General features: G+C 44.6%; 1 non-coding gene across 1 annotated transcript; it reads left to right on the plus strand.

Annotated features, from left to right (window-relative positions):
- The first annotated feature begins 398 nt into the window (after positions 1-398).
- Positions 399-481, plus strand: trnal-caa (transfer RNA leucine (anticodon CAA)). The gene has a single exon. It is a non-coding gene; the product is annotated as a tRNA-Leu (tRNA).
- The last annotated feature ends 10478 nt before the right edge of the window (positions 482-10959 follow it).

Here is a 10959-nt window from a genome sequence, read left to right on the forward strand (position 1 = left end):
TGTGTAAAATCAGATCGGGGATAAAACTTCATCAAGGGTTAAAGTTTCACTAATTATTAAAGTTCAGTTATTGAAATTTCGATTGTCCCTGTTCGCATTTATTTCATTCTGTGAAACAACACTATCGGTTTATACCATCAGATCTCAGTTGCATTTGAAACCCACAAACAGCTCATTAATTATTCGCACTTCCCCAGTTCCAGAGCTCAGAGGGTTATTGTCCATCCCTGGGATGCAAGCTACCTCAGACCCGGGCCAAAGCTCCCCGTGCACCGAGCACAGGCTCAGGAAAACCCCGGGGGAGAGGATGTCCCGGTCACTGGGCCTTCCAGCAACATTGAACAAGCGCCTGGACTGAAACTTTCCCGAGTAATAACTTATAACTGAAGCATCGAACAGTCAGGATGGCCGAGCGGTCTAAGGCGCTGCGTTCAAGTCGCAGTCTCCTCTGGAGGCATGGGTTCAAATCCCACTCCTGACATTCAGTGTTTTTAATTGCAAACTAATTTGTTTTGACACCACTCTGAAGTGCTTTGGGATATCCATCTAACACAATAAAATTACTCCACTTCAATTACAAACGGTGATATCAAAGTTACTTCTCAAACCGGGAAACGATCCCGGGTGGCTGTAGCGAAAGGGATGGTTTTGTGAAGCATTGAAAGGTGCCCTGTAAATATCCCGCACTGCTAATTTAAACTCACGGTTATAATTTGTTTCAGTGCAAAAGAAGGCAGGCTCGAAGGGTCAAATGGCTGACTCCTGCTCCTGGTTCTTGTGTTCTTATGCAGAGCACAGAACAGATGATTAAATTATCAACTCTCCCTCAGTTCGCATTTCTTTCATTGTGCAAAAGAAGAAAATGGGTTCATTAATGATGTTTTCCCGTGAAAGCAACATAAATTTTAAGGAACTGTAATCGACGAACATGGGGCTCAAACCCACGATCATGAGATTAAGAGTCTCATGCTCTACCGACTGAGCTAGCCAGGATTCTCAACATCTACCCTGTCGATCCCCTTCAGAATATTGTCCGTTTCAACGAGATCACCTCCGATTCTTCGAAACCCCAGAGAGAATTGGTATATTCTACACAATCTCTCATCATAGGACAGACCTCTCATCCCAGGAATCAATCTGTTGAACCTCTGTTGCACCACCTCCAAGGCAAGTGTGTCCTTCCTCAGATAAGTACTATGGGCGAATATCCTGTTTTTCTGCTGATTCTACTTCCTCCTCCTTTGATAGTCCTTCTCTGTACATTCTGTATTCTGCTTGGTTCTCTACTGAAATATGAGCCTGAAGTTTATCACAAGCTTCCGTTTTTGTGTTTTAGTTGACCTTCATTCATCCACCGAGCTGTAGCTAGCTATCATGCTATTTCTGCACCCTGCATGAGAACGTGTCTAGTCGTTACGCGATCTATCTCATTTTTGAAAGTCTCCCAATGTGCATTTACTGTTTTACCGAGAAATCTTTGGTTTCAATCTACCTGGGCCGGATCCCTTTCAACTCATAAAATTAGTCCTCCTACAGTTGGGCATTTTCACACATGATAACCTTCTCCTTTTCCATAACTACTCTAAGCCTAATGATATTGTGATCACTGTTTCCTCAATGCTCCTCCACAGAACATGCTCTACTGAATCCATTTCCGAGATCCAGAACTGCTTTCTTCCACATCGTGCTGGAAACATACTGATGGAGAAGCTTCTAATACAGATTTCAGGAAATCCTCCCCTGCATTTTCCCTTTGCATGGTTATTTTCCCAGTTTACGTTGAAGTCCCACATTATCACGACAGATCTTGAATCTTTCTGCATTTTATCTAAATTTACACCTCTTTATCCTTCCCACTATTTGGTGGCCGATAACATAATCGCTCATCTAACTTTCGACAGGCACATTCATTTAAAAAAGAATGTCGGATGGGAATAGGTCCACAAATCGATGGACAAGATTAAATCACATGGAGCGAAGGAAAAATTACATAACATATGAAATAATTACTTTGCCTCTGTATATAAAAGGGGTCAGAGGGTCTAGTAAGGAGGGGGAACTGAGGGAAATCTTTATTAGTCGGGAAATTGTGTTGGGGAAATTGATGGGATTGAAGGCCGATAAATCCGCAGGGCCTGATGGACTGCATCCCAGAGTACTTAAGGAGGTGGCCTTGGAAATAGCGGATGCATTGACAGTCTTTTCCAACATTCCATTGACTCTGGATCAGTTCCTATGGAGTGGAGGGTAGCCAATGTAACCCCACTTTAAAAAAAAGGAGGGAGAGAGAAAACAGGGAATTACAGCCTGATCTCAGTAGTGGGTAAAATGATGGAATCAATCATTAAGGATGTCATAGCAGTGCATCTGGAAAATGATGACATGATAGGTCCAAGTCAGCATGGATTTGTGAAAGGGAAATCATGCTTGACAAATCTTCTGGAATTTTTTGAGGATGTTTCCAGTAAAGTGGACAAAGGAGAACCAGTTGATGTGGTATATTTGGACTTTCAGAAGGCTTTCGACAAGGTCCCACACAAGAGATTAACGTGCAAAGTTAAAGCACATGGGATTTGGAACTGGTTGTCAGACAGGAAGCAAAGAGTAGGAGTAAACGGGTAATTTTCAGAATGGCAGGCAGTGACTAGTGGGGTGCCGCAAGGTTCTATTCTGGGGCCCCAGCTGTTTACATTGTACATTAATGATTTAGACGAGGGGATTAAATGCAGTATCTCCAAATTTGCGGATGACACTAAGTTGGGTGGCAGTGTGAGCTGCGAGGAGGATGCTATTAGGCTGCAGAATGACTTGGATAGGTTAGGTGAGTGGGCAAATGCATGGCAGATGAAGTATAATGTGGATAAATGTGAGGTTATCCACTTTGGTGGTAAAAACAGAGAGACAGACTATTATCTGAATGGTGACAGATTAGGAAAAGGGAAGATGCAATGAGACCTGGGTGTCATGGTATATCAGTCATTGAAGTTTATCATGCAGGTACAGCAGGAGGTTAAGAAAGCAAATGGCATGTCGGCCTTCATAGCGAGGGGATTTGAATACAGGGGCAGGGAGGTGTTGCTACAGTTGTACAGGGCCTTGGTGAGGCCACACCTGGAGTATTGTGTACAGTTTTGGTCTCCTAACTTGAGGAAGGACATTCTTGCTATTGAGGGAGTGCAGCGAAGATTCACCAGACTGATTCCCGGGATGGCGGGACTGACCTATGAAGAAAGACTGGATCAACTGGGCTTGTATTCACTGGAGTTCAGAAGAATGAGAGGGGACCTCATGGAAACGTTTAAAATTCTGATGGGTTTAGACAGGTTAGATACAGGAAGAATGTTCCCAATGTTGGGGAAGTCCAGAACCAGGGGTCACAGTTTGAGGATAAGGGGTAAGCCATTTAGGACGAGATGAGGAGAAACTTCTTCACCCAGATAGTGGTGAACCTGTGGAATTCTCTACCACAGAAAGTAGTTGAGGCCAATTCACTAAATATATTCAAAAGGGAGTTAGATGAAGTCCTTACTACTCGGGGGATCAAGGGTTATGATGAGAAAGCAGGAAGGGGTACTGAAGTTTCATGTTCAGCCATGAACTCATTGAATGGCGGTGCAGGCTAGAAGGGCTGAATGACCTGCTCCTGCACCTATTTTCTATGTTTCTATGTTTTTATGTCTATGTTTCTATGTTTCTATGTTTCTATGTATTTACCAGTGACACAGGACAGGTGGACATGACGGTGGAATCAGGATGGGAAATTATATAACTGCAATAAAGAAAGAGGAGAAATATTAAATGAACGAACCAAATGAAAGGATGATTCAACCCCTGGTCTGGATGGATTACATCCATATACTTTAACATAATTCAGCGAAGAGATAGCAGGAGCACTATTACAAATATTTAATGATTAGTTTGAAAAATGTGTAGTGTCAGAGGAATGGCGGATAGCTAACGTAATACTTATATTTGAGATGAGAGATAGAACATGTCCGGGGAACTAAAGACCAGTCAGTGGAACTTCGGTGGTCGGAAAATAATGGAATCTCTGCTAAAGTAGAGAATAGAAGAATATCTATAAACCAAAAATATAATAATGTTTAACAAGCGTGGATTCAAAAGCAAAAGTCTTGCTTGACCAACTTCTTTGATTTCATTGAAGAAGTAACAGGGAGAGTAGACCAGGGCAATGTGGTCGATATAGTATATTTAATCTCCAAAAAGTCTTTGATGAGGTACCACATATGAGAATAATGAATAAGGTCAGAGCTTGCGGTGTTTGGGGACAAGTCGTGGATACATCCATAAAAAGAAAATGGAGCACCAAGGGTTAATTCAAGACGGATAGTATTGACAAGAAGTGAAGTTCTGCTGAACTGGTATCAAATCTTCATTGGACCACACTTGCAGTACACTGTACAATTCTCATCGCCGTGTTATAAGAACATAAGTACATAAGAATTAGGAACAGGAGTAGACGATCTAGCCCCTCGAGCCTGCTCCGCCATTCAATAAGATCATGGCTGATCTGGTCGTGGACTCAGCTCCACTTACCCGCCCTCTCCCCGTAACCCTTAATTCCCTTATTGGTAAAAATCTATCTATCTTTGATTTGAAAACATTCAATGAGCTAGCCTCAACTGCTTCCTTGGGCAGAGAATTCCACAGATTCACAACCCTCTGGTAGAAGAAATTCTTTCTCAACTCGGTTTTAAATTGGCTCCTCCGTATTTTGAGGCTGTGCCCCCTCGTTCTAGTCTCCCCTACCAGTGGAAACAACCTCTCAACCTCTATCTTGTCTATCCCTTTCATGATTTTAAATGTTTCTATAAGATCACCCCTCATCCTTCTGAACTCCAATGAGTAAAGACCCAGTCTACTCAATCTATCATCATAAGGTAACCCCCTCATTTCTGGAATCAGCCGAGTGAATCATCTCTGTACCCCTTCCAAAGCTAGTATATCCTTCCTTAAGTAAGGTGACCAAAACTGCACGCAGTACTCCAGGTGCGGCCTTACCAATACCTTATACAGTTGCAGCAGGAACTCCCTGCTTTTGTACTCCATCCTTCTCGCAATGAAGGCCAACATTCCATTCGCCTTCCTGATTACCTGCTGCACCTGCAAACTAACCTTTTGGGATTCATGCACAAGGACCCCCAGGTCCCTCTGCACCACAGCATGTTGTGATTTCTCCCCATTCAAATAATATTCCCTTTTACTGTTTTTTTTCCACAAGGTGGATGACCTCACACTTTCCGACATTGTATTCCATCTGCCAAACCTTAGCCCATTCGCTTAACCTATCCAAATCTCCTTGCAGCCTCTCTGAGTCCTCTACACAACCCGCTTTCCCACTAATCTTAGTGTCATCTGCAAATTTTGTTGCACTACACTCTGTCCCCTCGTCTAGTTCATCTATGTATATTGTAAACAGTTGTGGTCCCAGCACTGATCCCTGTGGCACACCACTAACCACTGATTTCCATCCGGAAAAGGACCCATTTATCCCATCTCTCTGCTTTCTGTTAGCCAGCCAATTCTCTATCCATGCTAATACATTTCCACTGACTCCGCGTAACTTTATCTTCTGCAGTAACCTTTTGTGTGGCACCTTATCGAATGCCTTTTGGAAATCTAAATACACCACATCACTCGGTACACCTCTATCCACCATGCTCGTTATCTCCTCAAAGAATTCCAATAAGTTAGTTAAACATGATTTCCCCTTCATAAATCCATGCTGCGTCTGCTTGATTGCACTATTCCTATCTAGATGTCCAGCTATTTCTTCCTTAATGATAGTTTCAAGCATTTTCCCCACTACAGATGTTAAACTAACCGGCCTATAGTAAGCTGCCTTTTGTCTGCCCCCTTTTTTAAACAGAGGCGTTACATTAGCTGCTTTCCAATCCGCTGGTACCTCCCCAGACTCCAGAGAATTTTGGTAGATTATAACGAATGCATCTGCTATAATTTCCGCCATCTCTTTTAATACCCTGGGATGCATTTCATCAGGACCAGGGGACTTGTCTACCTTCAGTCCCATTAGCCTGTCCAGCACTACCCCCCTAGTGATAGTGATTGTCTCAAGGTCCTCCCTTCCCACATTCCTGTGGCCTGCAAATTTTGGCATGGTTTTTGTGTCTTCCACTGTGAAGACGGAAGCAAAATAATTGTTTAAGGTCTCAGCCATTTCCACATTTCCCATTATTAATCCCCCTTTTCATCTTCTAAGGGACCAACATTTACTTTGGTCACTCTTTTCCGTTTTATAAATCTGTAAAGCTTTTACGATCTGTTTTTATGTTTTGCGCAAGTTTACCTTCGTAATCTATCTTTCCTTTCTGTATTGCTTTTTTAGTCATTTTTTGCTGTTGCTTAAAATTTTCCCAATCCTCTAGTTTCCCACTAACCTTGACCACCTTATACGCATTGGTCTTTGATTTGATAGTTTCCTTTATTTCCTTGGTTATCCACAGCTGGTTATCCCTTCTCTTGCCGCGCTTCTTTTTCACTGGAATATATTTTTGTTGCGCACTATGAAAGAGCTCCTTAAAAGTCCTCCACTGTTCCTCAATTGTGCCACCGTTTAGTCCTTGCTTCCAGTCTACATTAGCCAACTCTGCCCTCATCCCACTGTAGTCCCCTTTGTTTAAGCATAGTATGCTCGTTTCTGACACAACTTCCTCATCTTCAATCTGTATTACAAATTCAACCATATTGTGATCACTCATTCCGAGAGGATCTTTTACTAGCATATCATTTATTTTTCCTGTCGCGTTACACAGGACCAGATCTAAGATGGCTTGCTCCCTTGTAGGTTCTGTTACATACTGTTCTAAGAAACAATCCCGTATGCATTCTATGAATTCCTCCTCCAGTCTACCCCGTGCGATTTGATTTGACCAATCGATATGTAGGTTAAAATCCCCCATGACTACTGCCGTTCCTTTTTCACATGCCTCCATTATTCCCTTGATTATTGCCCGCCCCACCGTGAAGATATTATTTGGGGGCCTATAAACTACGCTGACCAGTGATTTTTTCCCCTTACTATCTCTAATCTGCACCCACAATGATTCATCATTTTGTTCATTGGAGCCAATATCATCCCTCACAACTGCCCTGATATCATCTTTTATCAACAGAGCTACCCCACCTCCTTTCCCTTCTTGTCGATCATTCTGAATCGTCAAATACCCCTGTATGTTTAATTCCCAGTCTTGGTCACCCTGCAACCATGTTTCTGTAATGGCCACCAAATCATACCCATTTGTAATGATTTGTGCCATCATCTCATTTACTTTATTTCGAATGCTGCGTGCATTTAGGTAGAGTGTTTTCATCCTAGTTTTTAAACCATGATTTTTAGTTTTGACCCCTCCTGCAGCCCTTTTATAGTCAGTGGCCCTTTTTGTTTCTTGCCTTTATATCCTTATAAAAAGGATATAGAGGCACTGGAGAGGTTGCAAACACGATTTACAAGAATGATACCAGAAATACGACTTTATATCTATCAGAAAGGGATGAAGAGACTGGATCTCTTTTCTTTTGAAAAGCGAAGTCTGAGGTGTGACCTAATTGAGGTGTAAATATGATGAAAGGTTTTGATTGAGTTGACACAGAGAGAGCGTGTTCACGTGTGGGGAAGAACAACACTGGAACTATCAATATAAGAGAGTCACCAAGAAACCAAGTGGGGAATTCAGCAAAAGTGTCATTACACAGAAATTGGTGAGGAAGTAGTTGAGGCGAAAAGTATAGATTAATTTAAGGGGAGGCTAGACAAGTAACTGAGGAATCAAGGAATAGAGAGTTACACTGATAGAGTTAGATGTGAAAAGACATGAGGAGGCTCGAGTGGAATATAAACGCCAAATGGGCTATTTCTGTGCTGTATATAATATGTCATTCTATATGTGACTCACATTCAGAATAATTCTCTAGTGACAGATAAACCTAGCAATACATGGGCACTGGAGTCTGGTGTTCAACATATAATACAATTCTCCAATGTGTAGGGGAGGACGAAAACCCCCTCATTTTACCCAGAAGGAAAAGGGCTGTGGGATCAGTCTGTGCTGTGAATTGAAACCGATGGAAGGAAAACTTTGGGAAACAAATGAATTTTAAAAGAGCAGACAAGGCCTGCAGGGGATAAAAGGAGGTGCATTCATGGATACACCCCCCGCCCAGTGTTTGGACTCATAGGAAAGGGAATTTAATTTGGAACTATCTACCAGAACGTTTGAAATCCTAAAGTGCACATGGAAGAAACTACGAACTTTAATCGAATTTGGGATTTTTTAAAAGGTGTATGTTGCGTCTGCAAGAAAAGGGGTGGAGTCAATATCAAAAGGGCCAGTTTGGACATTGGAACTAATCAAATTGTCTGGGAACTCTATACCCTCGAAACTTGCCCCTTGAAAACATCAGCATTTAAACAATGCCACATACATATTCCAACACCTTTTTCATCAGGAATAGAAATATCTGGCTCAGGCCAGACTAGCATAATGGCTACAGGAGGCCAATGCAATCAACACCCATTCAAACCTTGAGTAGGTTAAGATCAGTGGGAAAAAAACCTAAAAACCTAAAACTGCTGTATTTTTCAAAATCAAAAGTCCACCAATGAGAAGAATCGACTTCAGCAGGAGAGGCAGACTGGATAATCTGGCTATAAAAAAGGGGTTCCTGATGTAGTAGCAGGGAGTGATGATTTTCCCTGCCCTCGTCATTCAACAACCACAACCACAAGCCTCTCGACATTGAAGGAAAACCAGTGTCCGAGGACACCGAAGATAGAAGAAACAAACCACTAGACTGCGGAAGGCACAGTAGTGAGTATAACCTCTGGTCCCCAGAACTCCCAACTCAGTTCGGCCAGGAAAGGTGGAAGGTTGGGCATTGTACTGCTAAACTGGTGTAAAGATTTTCGTTGGGTCTGTTTTAGTGGGATTTAGGGGGATTGGTTTGTTGATGTATTGCTGTTTGTTGGGTTACACCTTGTCAAATAAAATGGAAGCCGAAAGTTCCTCTTGGAATCACCTTGTCTCAGTTCTATTGTAATATATCTCCTGATCGTGCGTCTTATGTCAGAACCGTGTAAGGGAAGCTAGGAGCGCCTCGAAAACGCTCAACTGTGTGTCACAGTTTAGGGAAGAAGGGGTTAGGAGTGTTTGACACTCAGGTGCCTCACAGGCTAGGCATAAGCTGTGGGGGCGCACGAGTCTCAAAACCCCCTTCATAAGCTGTAGACACAGTCTCTCCAGGGGTGCTCTTGCAGCACTCAGGGTACCTCACAGGCCAGGCATAAGCTGAGAGTGCAGAAGCTCAGAGAGAGACACCCAAGGCACAATAACAACCCTGTGAAAACCCCTTACAGAACATGGTGACCACGAAGGGACATAAGCAAATAGGAGATGTTAATATAACAGATGAGGTGATAAGAGACGAAACTAAAATGGAGGAGAGAATTTCCTCATACATTTTTGGCAAGGTGAACCTCTCCAAAACTTGAGTGCAAGCCCTCACTCAGGCAGAGCGCCCAGTGGATGCTGCTGAACAGTGGACAGCAGGGAAGGACCACAACCACAGGGTGGAAAAGGCCATCTGGCTTATCTGCCTCACCCGCCAAGTCCGAAAGCTCGACCAGCGGGTGAAGGACTTGGAACAGAGTCTTCAGAAATCAGAGGAGCTCTCTGCTATCCGGGCTGTGGTTGGGGACAACCTGCTGGCCGAATTAGCTGGGGAGCAGCAAAGGAACCGGCAGTTGTTGGAGACCTTCCGAAGTAGCCGGGACTATCTTCAGTGTCAGGTCACTGAGACCAAGGGTAGTGAGGGGTCCCTCCGGGAACAGAATTCTCGGCACACCCAGAAAATTTGGGAACTGGAGAATAAATTAAAAGACGAACAGGCAGCCTAAAAAGTGGCCAGTAGCAGTGAGTTTGCAGATCACGGTCCCTGTCAGGAGAGGATTAAAACTCTCACCCACGATCTATCCCAGGCAAAGGGGATGGTCGCCCTGATAGGACCCGGAGGGTCCACAGGGGACAAAGGAGAGTATTGGGAGGTAGAGGAGAATCCAAAGGCAAGAGGCGCCCGACCACCTCCTGAGGCACCGGTGGTTTGTCCGGTGGTTTGTCCGGTGGGATACCAGGAGGGGCGGGGCGCGCAGGTAGTAGCATACCCAGGGCTGGGGGCAGGACCAATGTGTCCCGTTTGGCAGCAGGGATGTGAGGCTCCAGCCGAGGGTCAGTTAAGGGCTGGATCAGGCTACCAGGCACTGTCTGCTGCACCGGGTATGGTGGGACAGCCGGAGGTAGAGGGACCAGCGCAGAAAGATCCTGAACCAGGGCAGATGTGCCTGGTCAGGCAGCGCAAGTACGGTCCTCCACAGGCAGGTGGCCAAGGTCGGGGAGCGCTGGAGAGCGACTTTATTATTCCCCATGGAGTTCAATCACTCAGGGCCACGGTGGCCCATTTGGCCAAACTCACTCGCAGCAGGGACCTGTCTATCCACTTCAGCGAGGTGATGCAGGCAGGGGAAATTAATGGGTGCGACGAGGAAGAGACAGCCAAGCTGCTGCTCTTCTCTCTGGACAGCAAATTGTACCAGGCCCTACCGGCAGAATGCCGGAGGGGACAGCGTACATTTACTGAGGTCCAGAGGGCTGTCCTTGAGGCTATGGGCTTCAATGACGGAGTCCTTTCGAACGGGTCGAAAGGACAAGGCAGCTCGCAGGGGAAACCCCGCAGGCATTTGCGGACAGGCTGTGGGTGGTATACCACGCAGCCTGTGGGGAGCTCCTCGACCGGGCGAATCTTTCCGCGGTACAGACTGACCGCTGGCTGAGGATGCTGGTGGCAAACTGCTTGCCACGGCTCAAGGCCAGGGTAGAACTGTGGTTCGATTCCCGGGACCCCAACCTCACTGAGGAAGCAGTGGTC

This window comes from Pristiophorus japonicus, unplaced genomic scaffold (assembly GCF_044704955.1).
Source record: "Pristiophorus japonicus isolate sPriJap1 unplaced genomic scaffold, sPriJap1.hap1 HAP1_SCAFFOLD_91, whole genome shotgun sequence".
NCBI lineage: Eukaryota > Metazoa > Chordata > Chondrichthyes > Pristiophoridae > Pristiophorus > Pristiophorus japonicus.